Below are 23447 nucleotides of genomic sequence, written 5' to 3'. Positions count from 1 at the left end.
GAGCTCGCAGTGTCATTGGAATCGCCCACGAGGTTTTATTTGGATTTTGTTGGTTTTGGTTTGGTTTTGTTTTGTTTTCTGCTGGTGAGTAACCAATGCTTTCCTCCGTCCCCGTAACCTGTCCAGAGTCGGCAAATGCACGGGGTCAGAAAGCAGTCAGTGCTCACCGGGGCCTGGGGTGCTGGGGCTGGGGTCCGCCTCCTCACATGGGTGCGGGTTTCTTCGACATACGACGGATGTTCTGCAACGACATGCAAGTGCTGGGCGCGGCACAAAAGGGTGAAAATGTGCTCGATGCCAGGGACTCGATCACTACAAAATGCTTGAAGTGCTGAATTTCGGGTCCCGAGCGTTTTAACACCTTTGAAAAGCGTAAAACGTTGAATTTTGGGTCCCACGTGTTCCAGTGCCTTCCACAAGCTTAAAAGGTTGAGTTTCAAGTCTCGTATGTTTTAGAACCTTTAAAATGCTTAAAATGTAGAGTTTTGGATCCCTTGTGTTTTAGGACCTTTAAAATGCTTAAGATGTTGAGATTCGGGTCCTGTAAATTTTAGCATCATGGAAGAGGAGAGCAGCCCTGAGAGTCTAGAGAAGCTGACGAAACCCGTGGTCTGGTCCGTTCTGTGCGTCTGCTTCCGGGAGACAGAATTTTCTAGCGTTCCAGGCACATGCTGCCATTCTCGGTACCCGACCCGGAATTCCCGGCGTTCCCTCCTCCTCACGCAAAGCACAACCCGAGCCCCAACCGGCCCCAATGCCCTCCTACAAAGTGCGGTCTTGGACTTGAGTTTTATTTACTTACTTTCATGCCCACGACGATTTATGTGGCTGCGCGTGGGGACGTTCCAAAGGACGCCGGCGCTGGGAGTCCTTTGTGCTCAAGCTTTGCTACGATGTTGGGCGAGCGAACGCAGAGGGGGGTCAGCGGGCTTCGCAGACCCTCTAACCTGAAACACATTTCATTCACCCTCACGTTCAACGTCTCAAGTGTGCGGTTTCCGGTTAGGACGCGCTCGCCACGTAATAACGAAACGAAATCAAGGGCAGGTCTGTAATCACGGACAGGAATGCCGATTTTGTTTCTGCCCAATTAGGAGTCCGAGAGGTTCTGGGGGGCGCCGGCATTCATCGTGGCGCCTGCGGACGGCTCCTGGAGAAAGCCGAGTTCCCTGAAGGTAGAAAGAGCAACACCGGGGACGCCCTGATGTCAAGTGCATCTGGCCAGGGTGAGGACAGACTTACCAGGCCTTTTGCAAATCGTACGGTCTTGCCCCGGAGTTATGCAAAACACTGGGCCACCGCGTTACTTCTCCTGCTCCGTGTTTCCTTTGGGGTCGGCCGCACAAAAGGGCATTTGGAAGAAGTTTTGAGGGTGGCATTTAACAGCCATCGTCTCCCGTCACGGGGAAAGACACCAACCTGGAAGCCAGCCTTTGCTCCGTAGCTCTTTGTCCGAAAATACCAGCACGTTGAAGTCTTTACGTGGCGAAGACTTGGCCACATGTGGTCTGTTGAGCGGAACCTACTTCTTCAGACTCCACAGCGGCTGTTACCCACGGACGATGGAAATGCGTCCACATTCCCGGGGGCGATTCCAGCCTCAGACTGAAACGTGGGCCAACACCTGCTAGGCAACCATTATGTCTCTAGTAAGAGTGAGTTCTGCTTTAAAGGACTCTGTCCTTTTCCTTTCTAAAGGGCTGTCGGCTTATCACAGGCCCTCACCGGCTCTGGTGTCACTTCTTCAACCTGTAGAAAAGGAAAGCTAAAAATCAGGCAAAGAAGGTTAATCAGGCACCACCTGGGTGCGGAAGCTCCGACTTCCCGACCTGGAGCTTCGGTTCAGGGGGAGCAGGGGACCGGAAGCATGCTGTGCCCCTGGGGGCGGAGCTCAGGACCAGGGATGACAGCGAAATGAAGGGGGATGCGCTCAGCCTGGCTTCTGCGGATGATCAACCGGAGTCAGGGCGGGTTGGGTGAGTGGGGTTTTGCAGGGTGAATAGGAGTTTCCCAGCCAGCCTTGGAAAAGAGAGTTCCACAAGAGGGGGCAGCAGTTGCAAATGCCCTAATAGTGTGGGTGTCGGGACCTCTAATGGGAAAGGCACAGGCGATGCTAATGGCACAGATGGTGAGGGTGCTGGGGAGACAGAGGATCCGGGACAAAACACAAGAGATTTAGTGAAATCAGAATCAAAAGGACCTGATTCCATTTCTAGTAACAAGAGAGATGCCCAGCGCCAGGGCACGTCTTCTTATGGTTGTTGCTGTTTTCATTAGACCTTGGGGGGTTGGAAGTAGAAATCGGGACCGTTGGCTGACAAGCCTTGGTTTCAGCATTCATCTACATCAGCTTCCGTGTAAATTTTAGGTGTTTTTTTTTTTTTTTTTTTAAACACTCGAGTACAAACATGCATTTAGAGATTTTGGTTCATTCGGGGGGGGGGGACCCTTAATTCCCTACATAATCTGCGAACCAGCGCAGACATGGAAAACAGGACATGGATGAGAAGATAAATCTGCCGTCCCCCACCTCCAGCCCAGCGCGTCCCCCACCCACCAAAAGGAACCCTACAGTCCGTTCCCCTCTCCTCCCTTACCTCTGTCTTTCGCTATGTTGCTTTTACGTTATTTTATTTATCAACTTATTTTCAGAGAGTCACTGTTTTGGAACTGGGCTCCCGATGGGTTCGTCCCCTCCTCTATGAGGTGCTCTATTCCAAGAGCTCTGATTCTGAAAAGTGGGGAAACGAAAAAAAAAATAAGGAAGCCAGAAGGAATTCTGGCGCTCACGAATGTTGGACGAGGTGGTGGGAATGGGCTCTTCTGCACATCGTGGGGAGGACAGCATGTGCGTGCCGCCATTTTGGGAAACCACCTGGTCTCCTGATGGGGAGGCGGGTGGAGAGACACAGCCTCCTTCCCAGGCCCGCAACTGTGGTCCGGGCGTGCCCCCGGGAGAGCTCTGGTCTCGCCCGTAAGTCAACCCAGCCCACTCTGGCCGGCTCACGAGATGGTTTGAGGGAAGGCATTAAGTCATTTCCTGCATTCCAAGACTTTCCTGCCAACTGGAGTACGGCTTCACTCTTGGGCTTTTCCCCAGGAGTTTTAAATTCTTTATGGAGGGCTTGTAAATGTTTTATTTAATTGCCCTAAACTAGGAGAATACCATAAAAGTGAACTAGGAGGGATGTGAGGGCATCGTAGGGTTCTGGGGCTGACTGGAGGGTGTATGGGGTTTAGCTCTTTCCCACAGAGGGGTCAAGCCATCCAGGGTGGGATTCCCAAAGGAGGCTTGGCCGCTGGGGGAGTGACTTGTGGGTCATGGAGATGTGCTCTCTTCCGATGGGCACTCTTGGTGATGCCAGGGCAGACGTCAGCATTGGCAGAGAACACCTCTTCCAAGGATGCCCTATCCTACATTGTCTGTTCTCTTAACCCCATATTCCTTTTTTTAAGCTCACTGACCTTCTCTCCCATCCTTGGTTTTATTGAGAAATAATTGACACTCAGCATTTTACTCTTGAAAGCTGTACCACTTGGTGACGTCGTACACCTACTGTAAAAGGATGACCACCATAGGTGAGTTCACACTTTCTCATGCCACATACTTACCTTTTTAGTGGGGGGGGGTGGTTAAGGTTGACTATGTGGACTATATAAGGAAGTCGTACAAATGAACTGCAAATAACCCTGATACTAATAATCTAGCTTAAAAATGAGCAGAAGACGTGGATGGACATTTCTCCACAGAAGACATAGAAATGACCAAGAGACACATGAGAAGTTGCTCCACACCTCTCAGCATCAGGGAAATTCCCAATCAAAGCCACAGGGAGATAGAGCCTCGCACCCCCCGGAATGGCTCAAATGGAAAAGACAAGAAACCACAGACGTCAGTAAGGTCATGGAGAAAAGGGAGCTCTTGGGCACAGTTGTTGGGGATGCAAACTGTGGTGCAGCCGCTCTGGAAACCAGGATGGAGGGTCCTCAAAGAGTTAAAAAACAGACCCATCCCTCCACCTCCAGCTTCAACACATTGTATCATTGCATCATTGTAACACATTGCATCATTGTAACACATTGTATCATTGTAACACATTGTATCACTCTGCAAGGCTCAATCAGTTGGATATTCCTATCCACACCAGTGATGGACAACATCTTGCCACCAGCTCAAATGGCTAGAATTTCCCTTCCCGGGAGCTGCCAGTTGGTGCCCGCACACGGGCTCATGGGCATGTCTGAGGGCACGTTTCTCAGTCTGTAGAAAAACGTACATCCAATTGGCAGATCCTAATGGGTCTTTTTTGTTACGTATCAGGAAGTTTATCCATTGGCCTGTGCTCTGAGGGGCAGACGCTGGTTTGGGTTTGCTCTTTATCCATGATCGGGGCGGGAGGGGCCTTGGTGCGTCCACCAAGCCCGGCAGGAATGCCTCGTTTTACGTGCATTCAGAAATTCACTCAGATTTTGCAGAATGAGCTCCCGGTGTTCTCCCCACCACGCGACCCACCTCTCTTTATGCTCTGTGATGTTTATCTTCGATGGTGCATTTTGTGGTTCTTAAGCAACACGAAACTCACCACTCTGTGGGTGTCGGCCACGGTCGCAGCCCGCATCCCTCGCTCCTGTCCATGACTCCATCCACTGAACGTAAAACCCACAAAACCTGAAATTCACTGATTTACCCTTTGTAAAGAGCACCACTCAGGGTCATTAAGCTCCTTCGGGGAGGCCGGGTGCAATCCACATCTGTCAGGTTCCAGAACATTGTCATGCACCCACAAGGCAATCCCCATCTCCATTACGGGTCGCCCCGCCCACGGACGGTGAGCACTAATGTGCTTGTGTATTCTGCACATATCCCATAAATGAAATCATAGTATCTGTCCTTGTGCATCTGCTTCCCAGCCAGACATCATGTTCTCAAGGTCCCTGCATGGGGTAGCAGGTGTCAAAACTCTGTTTCTATCCATGGCAAGTCCTCGTCCATCCAGGCATGGACCCCACTGTCCGTCGTTGGATATTTGGGTTCTTTCCACCGTTGTGGACGCATGTGCCCAAGTACGTGTTTGAACACCGGCTTTCCATTCTTCGGCGTGCATACCCGGACGTGGAAATGCTGGGTTGCAGGGTCCCTCCGCATCCGTTTGTGGGACGGCCAACCACAAACCGTTTCAGAGAGAGGAGCTCTCGTGGGAAGGAATCTGGGGACTGAGTGTCACGGCGGTGTTGGTGGTTGCACAGTATTGTGAAAACACTAGATCCCCAGGATTATAGTTGAAAATGGGTCATTTTGTGTTAAATAAATTTAACCACCAGTTTGTATGTTTGTTTTTTTAAAACAAGAGGAGAATGGCACAGCCTCTAGATGTCATTATGTCCCACAGCTGCCCTCCAGGAAAGGGATGAGGGCACAGAGAGGAGGGGAGGCAGGAGGTCCCCCGGGCGCAGAGGCCTCCGGATGCGGGTTGGCCGTGCGCCCTGCAACCAGGTGCTGTCCCCATGGCACGCTCAGCGTGCCATCCTCCGCCCCCCTCATGCGCACGTGCACGCCCCTGCGTCCTGCTAAGAATTGGGGTTTTCAGCCGCGTGGGCAGCGGCAAGGGGGCGGCGGGTTTCCTGCCGCCGTCCTCTCCTTCGCAGTGTCTGCAAGGCGCACTGCGGGCGGAGCAGGGGCCAGGGGTGGGTGCTGCGAGGCAGGGGCGCGGGGAATCAGCTATTCCTGTGTTCTTGTAATCCCTACTCTAACGCGATTTAGTGGCCCTGTTATTGCCGAGCCAAATTAAGTCCTTATGACCAACTTACAGACTGCCTTTGTGGGTCCCGGTTTCCAATAATAAGAAAAAGGGTTTGGGTCGTGCTGGACCATCTGCTGCTGATTACCACGTTGCCTGCTTGGGGCTGCCTCTCCGAGCTCGGCGCTCTGTTTTCATTAAACGCCTGGTCTAGTGGGCTGTATTTTTTCTTTTCTTTTTCTTTTCTTCTTTTCTTTTCTTTCTTTTTTTTTTTTTTTTTAACATCCAAGCCAAATGTAGAACTCCGAGAGCAAATAACCTTTAAGAGGAGACCGGAGACCTGGACCTTCCAAATTCCCGTCCTCGCCCATCCCTTTCGTGTCAGGCACGGTCCCTCGTGCTGTGGGGCAGGGCGTAGAGCTGAAGCCGTATTTGAACACGGACCCTGGCAGGGGCAACTCTTCCGCCAACAGGCCACTGGCACGGAGCTGACCGGTAGCAGGTACAGGTGTGTGTGCCTGAGCGTTAGCCAGGGGGCGCCCCCAAACCAGAGGGGTGTCGGGAGAGAAGACACACGTGGGTAGAAAGCACCAGTTGCCCAAGAACTGGCCCTCGCCTTGCAGGCAGGCACAGGACCCCCCGCCCTCGGAGTGCGCGCACAAGACCCTCCCCCACGCATGCGCGCACAGGCAGCCCCAACCGCGTGCGCGCACCGGAACCCCCCCACCCATGGTGTGTGCGCACAGGCGCCCCCAGCCGCGTGCACGCACAGCCCCCCCCCCCACGGTGTACGCGCACAAGCCCCATCCCACGTGCACGCACAAGGCATAAAGCCCCCTGGCATGGCTCACAAGGCGCCCCCAACGGCATGCGCGCAAGGTCCCCCCAACCCGTCCCCTGCGTGCTCGCACAGCCCCCATCCCCAGCATGGCTCACAAGACCTCCCACCAACCGCGTGCGCGCACAGGGCTCCTCCACGCCCCCCCCCCCGCGTGCGCGCACGCACAGCCCACATCCCGGGCATGGCACACGCCCCCCCAACGGCATGCGCGCACAAGCCCCGCCCCCCGAGTGCACGCACAAGGCATAAGGCCCCCCCCGCATGACTCACAAGGCCCGCCGACTTGCGCACATCCGCCGTACAGTCGAGGCAGCGGCATCATCGTCACCGCGTTTGCACTTTTACCCACGAGCAAAACGTGGGCCCAGGGGTGGCCGCTGTAAGTGGGGTGAAGCCCTCTTGCTTGGTCCGGTGGCGTGAGAGGAAGCTTGATGCTTTGAGCCCCAAATCGCTTCTGTCCGGCATGTATGCAGGGGCTGGGGCTCCATGGATCCGGTTCGGTCTCACTCCGAGTCCAGGAGACCCCCCTCCGACACAGAATGGTACGAACTCACATGATTGCAAAGGCCCTAAGAGTCACGTGAACGAACACACGGTCAGAGAAGCTGTGTTTAATCGGGAAATCCAGAGTCTGACAATTTGGCGCATTATAGGACGGAGAAGGGAGAGTGGCTCTGGGGAGACACTGGGAGCCCAGGCCCGCCCATCCCTGAGGAGGACCGAGATGCGCATCTGCTGGCCCAGAGGTCTGATTTGGGGAGTGGCACCAGGCTGTTCGCGGAGTCTGGGGAGAACAGGGTCAGGGGCAGGAAGCCCGGAGGAAAATACATGTTTGCAGGCTTGTTCCTGCAGGCCCCTCCTGGACATGCAGAGGAACCACTAGCTTCTGGGGAGAGGGGCCCACCTGATTTCCACCCCAGCGCATGGATACATGCTGGGAACCAGCCCTGGTGTGTGAGACGAGTGCTCCGGCCCCCAGGAGGACAGCGTCTTTGGGCAGTTCCATCAAATACTCCAGCGTCCTCTGCCGTACTGAGACGTGAGTGGTTTAGACAGAACACAGGATCGGAACCCAGACAGCCTGGGGGCTGGCCTGTACCCCCGCTGTGGGGCTGGGAAGTGGAGATCCGTGGGCACTTCTAGGAAAGGGAAGGCGGTGCCGGCAGGTGGGGTCCGCCAGCGGGTGCATGGCCGTCAAAGATGGGGAGGCACTTGGCTGTGTTGTTTGCAGACGTCTGTGTTCCTCCTGATGGCCCCACGGCGTCCTGCCTCCTTCTCAGGCTGGCCGTGGCGACTGGTTTCTTGAACGTTCCAGGACCCATTTATCCCTCTGCACCCAACCCCCTGCTGCCCCAGCACAGGGTCGTCCCTCCCCGCCCCCGCTGGCCCGTGCTACCTGCCCCTGTGTGCCATATTTCCTCCCCATACGCCCCCTCCCTGACCCTCATGCCCGTTCCCACCGTCCACCGCACAGTGCCGTTCTGTGAGCACCGAATGGATGGACTTGTGTTAAGGCAGGCATCTTTCTCGGAGCACAGAGTCCCATCTCCATCCCAGAGGAGGGGTTTCACACCCCCTGCAGCCCCTGCCCCAGGATCTGGGAACGGGGAAAGGGTCTGATCTCCCCCTCCCCCAGATATGGGGTTTGCCCACGTTTGCACTTGCCTCATAGCTGCTTTCGGATCCCTTTCAAGAGGGGCAAGTGCCTTACCCCAGGGATGGAGCCATTTGCATTAAATTGTTCAGTATATTGGGTGGCGACCTCGGAGATCCCAGCAGCACAGTCACACGTCCCCAAGGAGAAAAAGGAAGGGACGTGACAGTGTTCCTCCAGGAGCGGCCCTGCTGTCCGGCTCTCACGGCTGTCCTCCCTCTGGTTCCAGGAGAGGCCGACGTGTAGTCAATCCGGCAACGCAGTCTTGTCTGGGGTTCTCGCCGTCTATGCAGGGACACTGTGGTGTCACAGGTGGCCATGCCAGGGAATGAGGTATCCCAGAGCAGGACCGCCATGAGGTCTCCTTTACGCTGGTGGTTGTGCAATTTTGGGAACAAGTAAAGGTCACATCCCTTTGAATGGTCGCAAGCTGGGTCAGAGGCCAGGGTCATGGTGGAGAGGATGCCAGTCCCCTTCCTGGAAGGCACCCCAGGCCCAGCATCGTGCCCGAGGCACAGTGCACAGATTGCCAGCGTCCACGCGTTGCCGTGCGCTGTGGAAACCACACGGAGGCTTTCCCCTGGCTGGGTGAGGTCAGGATGGGCGTGGAAGGGGGGCAGCCCCTACGTCCACCACAGGAACGGGTGTGAGTGCCTCACGTCCCGCTGAGAGCCCTGGGGCCGAGCTCATGCCGACGGCTCCCTGACTTCGAGCACCGGAATTCCCGTGCCTTCATGCCCACCGTGCCTGGATCCGAAGCCATTCCCCGCCTGCCATTAATTCCAGCCGACCGCTCGCCGTCTTTCCAGGCCCTGAGTGCGTCCGTCTGGGCCATCATTCCCGCCGCCGGGGTCTCATCCGAGCCTCTCGTATGCTAAGTGCCTGTCCTCGCGCATGATGGAAAGGCCAGCGCGGGACGCCGCTTAATACATGGAAACGCTGCCCGTACTAAATCAGACCGTTGGGAGCCCTTGCCGGGGCTAAGTGGATGCAGGCTGTTAGGATGCGCGGGTGGTTCCCGGGACCTGACTTGCCGTGGGCGCTTCTCCCCGAAGACCGCTCAAGCGCTGAATAAATCAAGCCCTTTTCCGCGGCGCTCGACAGCCTCTGTGTCCTCCCGGCTGCTGGGCGAGGCAATGAACACCCTTTGGAGAGCCCCGCGTCCCCGTGCCGACGCCCGAGCTCCCACCCGCCCTGACGAGCATCGACCCTGACACATATAACATTGACGGACACGCAGATCTGCTTTCTCGTGGTAACAGCAATCTGGAGGCGACGTCCCCCTGCGCTGTCGAATATTCACGGATCGGAACCCACGCGGGCACGGGGACTTGCTGTTTGCCTGGTGTTCCCACGGCACGGGTGGGGGGGCGGGGGGCGGAGCCTGTCCCGGTGGGGACATCAGGGTCCCAGGGACGTGCCAACATGTGTGTATGGGGGGTCGGGGACACCGAGCTTGGAAACGGCGTGCTGAGTGTCGCCGTTCTCCGTTTTCATCTGAAGATGGTTTACAGGTGCAAGTGGAAATGCTTTAAAATGCACAGATCAGGGGGATGCAAACGGGCTGGCATTGGGTCATGACTCCAAGGTCCTGGGATCGAGTCCCGAGTCCAGCTCCCTGCTCAGCGGGGAGCCTGCTTCTCACTCTCCCTCCTCCCCTCCCCCTGCTTGTGCTCTCTTCTCTCTTTGTCTCTCAAATAAAAATAAATAAAATCTTAAAAAGAAAAATAATCTGTTCTTGGACCGACCGATCACAGAGCGCCCCTTCTCTTCCGTCGGCGATCCCCAAAACTTAATTGCCCGGTGACATTGCGGTGAACCAGGAAATATGCACGTCGTGTCCCTTTTCGGTTCCTGGCCCAGAACTCCCCCTCCGGATGTCCTCAGGCACGGGAGTCGGGGGATCCCTGTGCCTTTTCCACACCTGAGTGGATGCTCTCGAGGTCCCACCTGGGGGAGGGCAGCTCGTTATCTAAAGGGACAACCAGTGTCTACACGGTTGGAATTTTCAGCCCCATCCAGACCCGCAGGGAACAGGGGGGACAGGTTGCATTTAAAAATCCCCAATGGCCGCTGATGTAGTCCTTCCCGCTGTTCCGCGAGGTCTGCCTAACGTGAAGCAGGGGTCCGGAGAGCTCCCAGGCCGGGGAGGTCGCGGACATCCCGGAAGCGTGTTGAGCCCACAGAGGAAACCGAGAGTCCACGGGCCCCCAGTAGGCATCGCTTCCGTGTAGACCTTCCTGAGCTGTAACTTCTAATAAGCCGGCGAACGTCCCCAAAGGGTTGTCCCGGGTTCTGTGTGTCATTCCTCAGAATGATGGAGCCGTAGGGCGGGTCTCGGGAAGCCCCGAGGGGCAGGCGGTCTCTGGGGTTCTGTCTCGGTGGGCAGTGGACGTCTCACGCTCCTGAGCCGTCCGTCCGTGGGGTCTGTGCTCACGCGGGCCTGTGATGGCCCCAACTGAGCACACGTGCGGGACACCTGCTCCTTGTCCAGTAAGAAACGGAGCGGTGGTTGGTGTAGAAAACCCTCACAGTGACAACAAGACGTGCCGGGAGCTGCGGAAGAAATGCTTTGTAGGAAATAGCTGGTTTTTAGCTGAGTTTGGTTCTTTCGTCTTTGGTTTTTAAGGATTCATTTCTTGACTAGTTAAACCTTATCTCAAAATGTCCTCATTTCAAGATACAGCGTGCAAAGGAATGAACCCACTGACCCGGCAAGGCTACGCCCAGGGGCTCGCCAGAAGGAACACCCCAGACCCGTGGGCTTTGAGAGCCTCTGAGGAGCCCTGGGGGATAGAGAAACGTTGAGCGATCCTGACACGCAGCCGGGTGCCTGTCCCCCAACATCAACCTGTATGGAATCCCGGGGATCGCGGAGGTGGCCGTGTGACCGGGCAAAGGGCTTCCCCAAGAAAGGGAATCGCAGGCCTCATGGGACCCAGCACGTCCACTCCCAGCTATGTGCCCGAGAGCATGAATGACAGGTGCTTGCACACAGACTTGCCCCTCGGGGCTCCCAGCGACGTGGCTCACTGTGAGCATTGAGATTTGAATTGTGCGTGTGTGTGTATGTGTGTGTGGGTGTGTGAATCTCATTGGGCCGGGGGGGACCCCAATACTCTGTTCCACTGTATTTCTGGGTCTGCCTCTGAGGATGCCTCCAGAAAAGATGAGCCTCGGAGCTGCTGGACTGAATAAAGCGGACCCTTCTTTCTGGTGGGCCACGTCTAGTCAGGTGACGGTGTGGCTAGCACAAAAAGGTGGGGGGATGGGAGAATTCTTCATCTCTGTGTCGGTCTTTCTCGTTCCTTCCCTCCCACCCCCAAATGATGAGCTAGGACATGGGCCTCCTCCTGCCCTCAGACACGCAGACACCACGGGCTCTCCTGGGTTCCTGGCTTCCGGAAAGGACACAGAGCACGGGACTTGTCGGCCTCCAAAAGCATGGGAGCCACTTCCGTATAATGTGTGTGTGTGTGTGTGTGTCTCCCTCTTTCCGCCCACCCGCAAAGGCCACGTCGTGTGCCATCCCATCCCTAGGAATGGGGCAATCCAGACACAGGGGATTGGTGACCGCTGGGGCCTGCACAGGGAAAGGGCGAGCGAGGGCTCATGCAGACGAGGTCTCGTTTCCAGAGGGTGACGAGCCATTTCCAGAAACAGCGGTGACGGTCACCCCATATCGTCAGTGTGCCGAAGGCCACCGACGTTTGCGTTTGGAAGCGGTGAATCATGGGCCGTGTGTGCCTGGTGTCCGTGGAAAATAAAGATAAGAATCCGTGTGAGCCCACAGCCCGGGATCCAAAAGTTTGGAAGGTCCCAACATGCCCCAGCTGTCCCCGGGCAAAGCCTGGCTCCCTGCCTCCCCGGAACGGGAGTGTCGTTCCCGCTCTGCCCTGCGAGCCGAGATGGAAGGGGAGGTTTCGGGTGCAGGAGCTCATTCTTTTTCTTTCTCTTTTTCCCCTCCTTTTCGTTCCGGAAACGGGCATTCCAGGCGGTCAGGCGGGGACTAGGCACGGGCGCAGCGAGGGCTTTCAAACATTTGTTCTCGCTGTTTGTGGGAAAATGGAGGCTGCGGGGAGCGATTTCCCGTTGATGTGGGGGCAGCCTTTGAAAGCCATGATTTGCTTTTTTTTTTTTTTTTTTGCTTTTTCTGTGCTTTTGTGGCATTTCGGGGAGCAGAGATGAAACACATGGGGGTGTTAAGGTCTCAGCTGCCAGAATGGAGGCTCCACAGAGAAAAGAGATCTCAGCCCCCTTCCTCCCAGGATGACGGCTGGGAGCCCCTTTGAAGGGACGGCTTCCTGGTACCAAGTGTGCAGAACCTTCCGGTCCACGAGGATGAGACCAGCCGAGGGGGCTTGGCGGGGGGCTGAGGCTGGGTTTTATCTTGCAGGATAAGGTCGATGCTTTAAAGCTGGGCAACAGGAGTTTTGTGACGCGAGTTCTGAATTCTGGGGTCCTTTCCCCCGGGTTCCCCCCTAGAATGCCTTGTCAGGAAGCCATAAGGTTAGGGGTAGCAGGCAAGGGGACCTCGGGGTCCCCGTGGGTGCTGAGATACACGTCCGACGCTGTGGGTCGCTGGTCTTGTAGTCATGACTGCCGGGACTCAAGACCTCCTCGATGCTGCTTCTTGGAAGAAAGCATGCTGGAGGAAGAACGCAAGGATCCCGATCTTCCTGGAAACTGCATTCGAGTTTCTGGTTCTACTAGGTTTTATGAAAGGGGTGGATGGGGGAAATAAAGAGCTGTCATTTATATTAAGTAAATACTTCATGCAAATGCATCATTGGAGAATGGTTTCCTTTACGGGGATGTTTCCCAGTGGCACTCGGGTGTTCTTGGTGGATTTGGGGTTGACCCTGACAGGAGGTTCTGTGACTCAGCTTGGAACAGGTGCGATGATGGTCCATGAGCCACTTGCCTGTTTCCTTTGACTTGCTCCCCGTGGACAGTGAATGTCTGGCCCAGAGATGTCAGGGATGTCCACAGAGGAGCCAGATATGGACTCCTCTACGTTGCTCAGGGCAGACGGGCTGTTCTTGGGGGACACAGAGCCCCCGTCGGTACCTGTTGCCGGGCTGCTTCTCTGCTTGCTTGACAAATGCATGTCTGACGTCTACCAAGAACATCTTAACATGTTCTGCAGAACTTCCCTGTCCCCTAGCCTCAAACATGGCGGTCTTCCTTGGAGTCCACTGAATGGATTACAGTGGCCGCTGCAAACAGACGCACAGAGAAGAGCGAGGTTTCGCAGGGAGGATGTGGGGACATGGAAACCCTTGTGCGCTGCTGCTGGGAACATACAATGTCACAGCTCTCGTGCAACACAGTACGACAGTTCCTTGAAGAACAAACATGGAATGACTGTAGGATCCAACCATCCAAATCCTGGTACATTGCGTGGAGAACTGGAAGGTCTTGGAACCATATCTGCACACTTGTGTTCACGGCGGGGCCACTGCCAATAGCCAAGACATGAGGAAGGAACCCAACGTCCATCAACGGATGTGCAGATAAATGACATGTGGTTATTATGTACATAAAATGTGTACACGGCCTATATATTCCTATTCCTTGTCCTCCTAGGAGGACGAGGAGGAAATGGGGAGCTAGTGTTTCGCGGGGTCAGAGCTACGGTTAGGGAAGATGGAATCATTCTGCAGACCATTGGGATGGACGGTTGTCCCAACAATGGGAACGGACTTCATGCCAGTAAACATGACGCTTAAAAATGGTTAACAAGGTACATTTTATGTTGTGGGTTTTTTTTTTTTTAGTTTGTTTGTTTTTTGGGGGTTTTTTTGTTTTGTTTTTGTTTTCTGGGTTTCCTTTTTTTTTAACATGAGTAGAAAATATTTTTTTTTCCAAAATGGAAGTCAAAGGATGTAGCAAGAATGTCCCTGCAGGCCACACCTGGTGGTCGCAGCTTGGACACCATACCGTCTTGCCGGGTCCCCACCCCTCTTTATCTGTCTCCCTACCCCACACTCTGGGTCATCTGAAAATGCACATTTTACTCTCCGTAAGGAACTGCTGCCTGACGCTTCCCTGTCTTGGGCGACTTCTCCTCAAAGTGTAGCGAAGTGTTCGGGAACAGGATCCCCAGTTTTTTGCAAGTGGGGTTGGGGCTTTATGGGAGACCCGCATCCTTCCTGACGTAGAGCTCGTGGAATGTCTTTGGGTTACACAAGGTTGTCCTTAGCTTCTGGCTTTTTTTTTAAATGTGAACTTATTTGATAGTCAAAAGTAGGACTCTGGTGCTGGGTTATTTCCAGTTGAATTTGAATTCTGCCTCAAGGCATCAGGGGAGACCCAGGGCTGCTCCTGGGGCACCATGACATGGACACGTGAGAGCTACACCACAGCACGGGGACATGGGAAGGGAAATGAGCATCTTTTGCCAAGCCTTCTGGGTACATAAGCCTTGGGGGTGCTGACGAGTGATAGTGGGGTTCTTGGTGGTCTTGGGGGAAGCAGTTTTGGGAGGGTGAGATAACCTTTTGAGCCAAAGAGGGTTGATGGGCTTGTGTTCTGCCCCAGGAAGTACTTTGAGGTTTCAAGAGGGCTCTGTGAGAGGCACCCATAGCGCTGGGACCCAACCATCTGGAAGTAATAGGGTGGGATTCACAGGGTTGTGAGCCATTATGTTGGGACTCAGAGGGCTTGAGCCCAGAAATGGGGATTTACAGAGCTGAGGTTCCTAGGGCTGGAATCTGTAGGGCTGGACCCATAAGACTTGAATTCAGAGCACTAGGACCCATAGATGGGAGATCTACAGAGCTAAGGTTCCTAGGGCTGGAAATCTAGGGTTGGATCCGTGGAACTAGGATCCAGAGGACTGAGACCCAAGGACTGAGATCTTAAGAATTAGAATCCAGAATTGGATCATATAGGAGTCCATAGGGCTGAGATCACACAGGGTTTGATTCATAAAGCTAGGGTACATACGGTCAGGATCCATGGGACTAGGGTTGCAAGTCATATGTGGGACCCATAGGATTGGGATTTAAAGGGTTGGGTCCATGGTATTGGGACCCAATCCTATGACAGGTTTTGAAAGAGGTTCCTGCTAAAGGACATGGTTGCTCTGTTTCCTGGGTTCTCCCTTTGGACTTCTTCTCCTACACCGTGGCCTCATGCAGGACACTTTTCCTAAATCACCAATGACATTTTCGTTGTCCTGGTCAAAGAACCAATGTCATGCCTTATTGTTCTTGCTTTCTCCAGTTCCTCCTCCAACAAATATTTATTCATGAGATGACCTTCCACGGACCAGGCACCAATCTGGGGACTTGGGTGTACCCATGAGCAAATCACCTGTCTTGCCAGACTGACTGACATTGTAGCTGCATTTTTAGCAATGAGTAAGAAGATCGTATCTTTTTTTTTAATGTTTTTATCACCTTGTATGTCCCAGGCATTGTCCTACATATGTGCATGCATCCAGGAATTAACCTACAGCCCTCACTGAGCTGACATTCCAACCATTATGCCAGAAAGGAATACAGAGACTCTTCAGTTTTAAAGCCATGTGGTCTACGGGGAAATGAGTGGAAGAGGGGGCAGATCAAAAATGTTCGGGAAGTAGGAGGGCCAACACTTGAAGTGGGGCTTGGCCCTTGCTCCAAGAAGAGTTTTGAGAGGGCTTGGCTATGAAGGTGAGGTTTGAGCAAACGTTTGAAGCAGGAGAAGGAGTGAGCAGAAGCCTGGGGTGATGGGCACCTAGGGGGTACCATTAAGTGCAAAGACCCTGCAGCAAGAACATGTCTAGAATGTTCCAGAGTCAGAAAGGAGGAGGGGCAGCTGGGGCTAGGTAACGGAGCAGTTAAAGGATAGGCGATGAGGTCAGAGCAGGAGTGAGAAAGTAAAGAACCTGGTTATGGGGTAGGACTTTGTCTTTTACACTGAGTGAGGCAGTCAGGCTCAAGAAAGTGTGTCACAGAGTAGCATCCTTTGAGCAGGGTCTTAAAGGAGCATGTGGGCTCCCTTGTTGGGGATGGATGGCCAATGGATGCAGCAAAATCAGGTGGGAGTCTTCCACAATCATCTAGAGGGCTCCCAACCATGCAGATGGAGGCGGAGGTCAAGATGTGACAAGTGAAGCCACTCCAGGAGTCTCCTGTGGCCTGAGCATCTGGAAGGATGGAATTGCCATCAACCTAGATGGGTGTAGGGGGGTTGGGGATGTCATCAGGAGTTCTGTCAGACATGGGACATGACATGTGAGGTCTCTGTTGACTAGATTTCAAGACTGGATTTTGGGAGAGAGATCCAGGTGGGGAGCACATACTAAACATCACTAACACATGCATGAATGTGGGAAGGTGGTTACAGATAAGTTTGTTCACCAAGGAAGTCTGCGCAGACAGATAGAGAAGAGGACACAAAACTAATCCTGAGGACTCCCCTTGGTGAAGAGGTTGGGGAGAAGACTGAATGCAATGGAGGAGATCAAGAAGGAGAGGGCAAGATCTGACGGCCAAGGGAAGAAAGTGTTTCAAGGATGAGATGACTTAGGAGTGTATGGGACACTAAGAATGTAGGGTGCACAGATGTTTATAGCAACAATATCTGCAAGAGCCAAACTATGGAAAGAACCTAGATGTCCATCATCAGATGAATGGATAAAGAAGATGTGAGATATATATATATATACACAATGGAATACTACGCAGCCATCAAAAGGAATGAAATCTTGCCATTTGCGATGACGTGGATAGAACTAGAGGGTATTATGCTGAGTGAAGTAAGTCAAAAGTCATTTCAAGAGAGCAGTAGGAGCCAATGGCTTCAGAGCAGGTGGGTGAGTGGGTCTGTAGGCACTGGGGGTCCATGGGAGGCCTCTTCTAATTGCTTCCATATTCTCAAGTCAATAGGAAGGACATCACCAGGTGAGGATGGAGATGAAGGGGCCTGAGGAGAAAGGAGAGGATCCACAATACCCCAGGGGAAAAGAAGAATGGATACAAGAAATTACAGGGTGGTTCCTGGGCAGCAACCAGCACCCATCCGTGCTTAAGGAAAGGATCTTCATAGCAGGACTGATAAAGGGGAGTGATGTCCCCATGAGGACACAGGGGAGGGGACACCAAGCAGTGACTTTCTTTTTCTGAGCACAAGGTCCAAGAAGGGAAGAGGGCCAGTGTCCAGAGACTCAGCCCACTATCTCCACCCCATGAAGCTGGATCCCTGAATGCATGCAGAGAGACCAAGCAGATTTAATTAAAGAAGATACCATTTCCTCACAGTCCCTTCCCAGCTCCTGTACCCTCTGGAGTTGTCTTATTGTTCTTTGCTTTATACAGTTTTGTTGTCTATTCCCCTGCCCTGGAACAGGAGCTCCAGGAGAACAGGGCTGGAATCTTGGCTCTGTGCCTGGAGTGTGCTTGATGCATATAAGGTGCTTAATAAGTGTATGTGGGATGGGTTGATGGGCAGATGGTGGGTGGAGGATGGAAGGAAGAATCGATGGATGGTTGAATGGATGGATGGATGGTTGGATGGACAGATGGACGGGTGGGTAGATGGATGGGTGGACTAATACATTGGTGGGCAGGTGAGTGGGTAGGTTAATGGATAAGAAGATAAGTGTACAGATGGATGGACAGAAGGATAGGTGGATGATTGGATGGATGGATGGATGGATGGATGGATGGATGGATGGATGGATGAGTGGGTACATGGGTAGACAGGTGGATGGATGGACAGGTAGATGGATGGATGGATGGATGGATGGATGGATGGATGAGTGGGTACATGGGTAGACAGGTGGATGGATGGACAGGTAGATGGATGGATGGATGGATGGATGGATGGATGGATGGATGGATGAGTGGGTACATGGGTAGACAGGTGGATGGATGGACAGGTAGATGGATGGATGGATGGATGGATGGATGGATGGACAGATGATGGATGGATGGATGGATGGATAGATGTTAGATGGATGGATAGATGGATGGATGGATGGACAGATGGATGGATGGATGGATGGATGGATGGATGGATGGATAGGTGGGTGGGTGAGTGGGTAGATGAGTGGAGAGTTGATTCTGTTTCCATGCCTTTCCTAGTTTCCCAGAACTGCCTACATTCCAGGACCATGAGGAACCAATCCTTCCACCAGTCTGGGGGATTTGGGTCGGCAGCCCCAGATGGGTGACGCACAGTTTGAGAAAATAAAATCAGCCAACATTGTTTCTGGCGCAGTGCCCGTCATGAACATGAAATCGAGTAAGTGCCATTCCTAGCATCATCCGTCTTGACCCATGTCCGTGTCTGGGGGCCTCTGAGTTGACATGGCAGGAATGCCCTCACATGGATCAGAGGTGGAGAGGAAGGCGTGACTCAGGGGACAGAATCTGTTTCCGGGCGACCCGGAGCCTGTTCATTGATTAGGACATCTGTTCATTTGTTGATTGGGACGATTCACGTTTGCGGGCCGGGAGGCAGCACGGTGTTGGACAGAACGTTCCCGCAAAACCTTCCAAACGGACCCTCCGTGTGGCATCTCCCATCTCCCTGTTGGTGAATTCTCCTTTCCCTTCGGGTTTCTGTGAAAGCACGGGGCTTCATCAAGGCCAATTACACGGATCAGCAGGCAGTGATGACGAGGAGACGTCCCTCGAGGAGTCGGGGGCAAGGGGGCCCCTGTGTCTGTCAGGGGCTTGATGAAGACAGCTTGTCTGGTTAACGAGGCAGGGAGCAGAGCGTGACAACGCTGTGCTCCCAGACAGGAGGCCAGCGATCTCCTGTCTCGGAAAAGTCAAGACCCAGTAAATTGACCTCCACGTTGAAATGTTTCCAGTTGCTGCTCAGAGCCCGTTTTCAACCGCGAGGATTTTTTTTTTTTTTTAAGATGTCCGAGTCACCGGAGATAAGCGTTCCTTCCATCGAAATCCACAAGCCTGGCTCCTCATTACTGAGGTCCCTGTCATGTTACGGGCGGGAGACTGTGGATGCGGCAGGAGGGGGTCTCCGGGACGGCCGTCTCTTTTCCCCATCCTAAACGAGGACGCTGGCTATGCAGGTGCAGGGCGGTGGGAGGGGACCATCGTCTGATGCTGATGCCTTCGCCCCAATGTGCTTGGGGAGCCCAGCCCAGGCGGCCCATGTGCAGCTTGTCCCAGGGGGCCAGGAGGAGGTGGGCTCTGCGGAGAGGTATCCTGACATCGTTTTGTTCCCCCCTCCGAGGCGTGGGGAGCACGTGGCTTCCGAGCAGCCCTAACGTGCGTAAAATGCCAGCTTGTCAGCCTCATCAGGCGCCCGCCGCGGGAGTGGCGGGTGCGCCTCTGAATGCTACCCCAGAGTCAATTAAAATACAGTCAGGCTGACATGCCGAGAATACCGCGTGATCAAAGCCAAAAATGCCCATACAGCTTCTGACACCAAAAAAAACAGTGTGTTTGGCGGCCGACTGACACAGCGTAACAGGTCAGATAATTATGAGAAAATGTATGATATATCTGTTGCAATTGCTTATCTTGTTCCCATTATCACAGCCATCAAACACACCAGCAGGCTCCCTTCCGCGGGATCTGAGAGCCGGTGACATGCCGGTGACGGTGATACAGATGGCATCTGCAGCGCGGCTGAATTAATTTGACAGTAAATAGGGGAGACCGCTTACCGGCTTGTTTAAATATATATTTTTTAATTGCGGAGGGATGGCTTTTGTTTTGGCTTTTTTTTTTTTTTTTTGCACGTCTGGGAAGAGCCGGGAGAGCGTGCCATGCCGTGGTGTTTTCAGCCACGCGTCCTTCTTCTCGTATTGGGGGAGGCACACGCGTGAGCTCGCAGGCTCTCGGGCTGCACGCGGATGGGCGGCCGTGGTTTTGTCGTTTGACTCCTAATTACCCGCAGTGACACATTTCTTTCCCCTCTCCCCCTCTCCGTCTCCAACCCCAACATCGTGGCCCAACACGTGCGTGAATTACGACGATGAAGGAATTCTCCCATCTTTGGCCTCGATGCAATTATTAAATTAATGAGGGATGTGACAGATGAGCCTCGGTGCTCAGGGTACGGTGGGGCGAAAGCCATGGGTGTATTTTAGAAGGCCGGGGATTTTCAGCCGGGCTAACACCGTTAATTGGCTTAATGGATTCTCCGTTGAGCACGCTGGCTGCTTCCCCCATCTCCAAAGCAAACTAATTACGGCTTTTTGCATTAAACCCTAATAGGTTACAATTTATCTCCTCGGAATTATTGCAATAATTACCGGAATAAATTAGGCTCACGGACGCCATTCATCAACGGGGGATGGGTTTCGCGTCGTAGCCGCACCTCGTAGCGTGAACTGGCTAAGTGTGGGATAATGGCCGGGTAGACGCATCGGCCAGAGTGGAATTCAAGAGTGTGTGTGCATGCGTGCCCGTGTGTGTGTGTGTGCAAGCCAACCTGTGACTCATTCCCAAAGTCTACAGACGTTTCCCACAGAAGAGGGTTCACATCAAAGTCGGGGATATGTAGAAATAATGATTTTGCACGACTCCGAGTCTCCTCTTCTTCCTGTTCCCTTCCCTCCCACCCGGGTGTCCTCCGCGCAGGCTAACGCAGCGCCCACACAGATATGCATCCCAAATGTTCCCTTTGCTGAGCGAAACGCTCTCTGAATTCCATTTACATTACCGGCGCCTTCTCTTCCATTTTAATGGCCTCCCATTATTCTGGCGGAGGAGGAAGGAGCCTGCCTTGAGCACCTTAATCAACTTCCAGCAACTACCATTCCCGCCGTCCCCAGATATCAAGCCCGGACACACTTCAATGGCCTGGACAGCCGTCTGGCCTTTATTTGTCACTCGGTGTCAAAGCAGACTGTCATGTGTGGGCTGAGTATGAAGTTCATGCTTGATTCCAATATAAATGGTAACAGGACAGATGGCCCCAGATTTTTAGAGATTTCGACAGCCGACTTCTTCCTCTCATTCTTTTTTTTTTCCTTCTTCTATTTTTTTTTTTTTTTAAGGTAACTAGACCCAACTTTCAGACTTGCTTTCAAAACTCTGGAGGTGACGGTTCAAACGCACTCATATCATTGAAGAGCTTTTTTGTGCAGAAAACGGCAGAAAGGTAAAATGCAACGCAATGCTCCGGTATTATTTTGGTCCGTTTTTCTTTCCCCCAAATGTGAGCGTTTTCGTGTTTCTTAGCTGGTTAGAATGGCAACGCTTTCTTTTGAATCATATTTTCGAGTTTCTTTTTTCCTTGTGCTTCTTGGGCTTCTAAGGATTTCAAAGCAGTTACTTTATGTACCTGCCCACAGCCATGGAAAGCATCATAATAACTGTTTGTCCTGGAAAAAAGTTCCCGTCGTTGCAAACAATCGACGTTTGCGCCCATGTTTTGGAAAAGGGCTGCACACAATTTCTGCATAGGGTAAGGTAGCAAATGTTTTAGGGTTTCTGGACTATGTCGTGTCTGGAAGCCTACTATGATAGCACAAAATCACCATAGAGAAATCATAAGAGAATGAACAATTTCTGTGTTCCAATAAAACTTTATTTACAAAAGCAGGTTGGGGGCCAGATTTGGCCCTTAGGTACTGGTTTGCTGATCTTAATGATTCAAGGGGCTTAAACATAGCATCTAATCTTCCTGCATATTTTTAAGAGACATTTGACTACTTTAAATTTCATTCAAGATTTATTTTTAACGGCACCCAGATCGGCTAAAATAGGATAGAGGGCTCCTGTTTGCTTATGAAGACATTGTCATGAATACACAAGTGTGATGTAAGCCAGGAATTCTCCCTCAGCGTCCTTCTCAACACAGCACATCCAGGAAGGTCCTGTCCACCGACAGGACCGAAACGCAACACAAAACTTCTTTGCTGCCTTGACTTGTACTGATCCGTGAAGATGTCACCACCAAGTCTTCCAAAATACATTTTTCTTTCTGAGAAGCTGTTGGTACGTGAGCCTCGATGGACTCTTTGAAATGCATGATGAATCTTAGCTGTGCAAACCCAGAAAAGTTCTCTACCAGCCCTGAGCTGGATGCCTATGCAGCGGCCAAATATCTGTCCTTGGTCTGAGAAACCGTTAACCCACAGTGGTGTCACCGCTTCACATGGGTCCCCTGAGACTTTACCCAAAACTCCTCCTTCTGCGACAACCAGAGCATCCGGGGGTCTGATCTCTGATTTAAGATGCTGTTCTGTGGCATCGTCAACAAGTCAGAAATACAGGATGAGTGTGGGGGGTGCACATGCATGACAGTGCCTCCCTGGCTCTACTGAAAGGCAATGAACGCCGTTTCTCTGGTTCTGTCTGGTCCAGCTCCTTCTCTCTGCACAGGTCTTGGAGGCAGGGGTGAGGGATGCACCTTCACTCCTTTTTCACCTCCTGTATTCTGTCCTTCCTCTTTTTTCCTTGCTTCTTCCCTCTAGCTGTCCTTTCTTTCCTTTCCCTGTTCTCTCTTAGATTTTTCAATAATGATAGATAGATTACTAACTAGGTGGATAATAGATCAATAGTAGATAGGAGGATAATAGATAGATAGATAATAGATCAATAGATGGATACATGGGTAATAGGTAGATAAATAGAAAATTGACAGATCAATAGGTAGATGGATAATAGGTATAGATAGATAGATGTAGAGATGATGGATAAGTGGATGGAAGGATAAGGATGATGATAGAAATAGATGGATAGATAGAGAGATAGATAGGATGGATACATACAGATGAATAGATATGGATGGATGGAGGGTTGGTTGGATGGATGGATGGACTTACGGATGGACTGAGAGGTAGATAGAGGATAGGTGGGTGGATGGATAGATAGATAAGATGGATAGATATGGATGGATAGATATAGATATGGATGATGGATGGATGGAAAGATGAATGGAGATAGATAGATGGATAGATAGGTGCATAGATAGATAGATAGATACATAGATAGATAGATAGATATGATGGATGGGTACAGAGATAAATGATAGACAGATGGATGGACATAGAGATGAATGGATAGACAGGTAGATGTAGGGATTGATAGAGGAAGGGAGGGCTGGGTAGACAGATACATAGATGTAGGGATGGAGGGATACATCTACATAGATGATAGATAGATGGATATGATGGATAGATAATTGAAGGACAGATCAATTTATGATAGATAGATAGATAGATAGATACTTAGATCCATAGATCCATAGATAATGATGTATAGATGGATGGATGGATGGATGATAGCTAGATGAT

Source organism: Lutra lutra, chromosome X, assembly GCF_902655055.1.
Source record: "Lutra lutra chromosome X, mLutLut1.2, whole genome shotgun sequence".
NCBI classification, from domain to species: domain Eukaryota; kingdom Metazoa; phylum Chordata; class Mammalia; order Carnivora; family Mustelidae; genus Lutra; species Lutra lutra.
Note: the sequence above shows the minus strand (reverse complement) of the source record.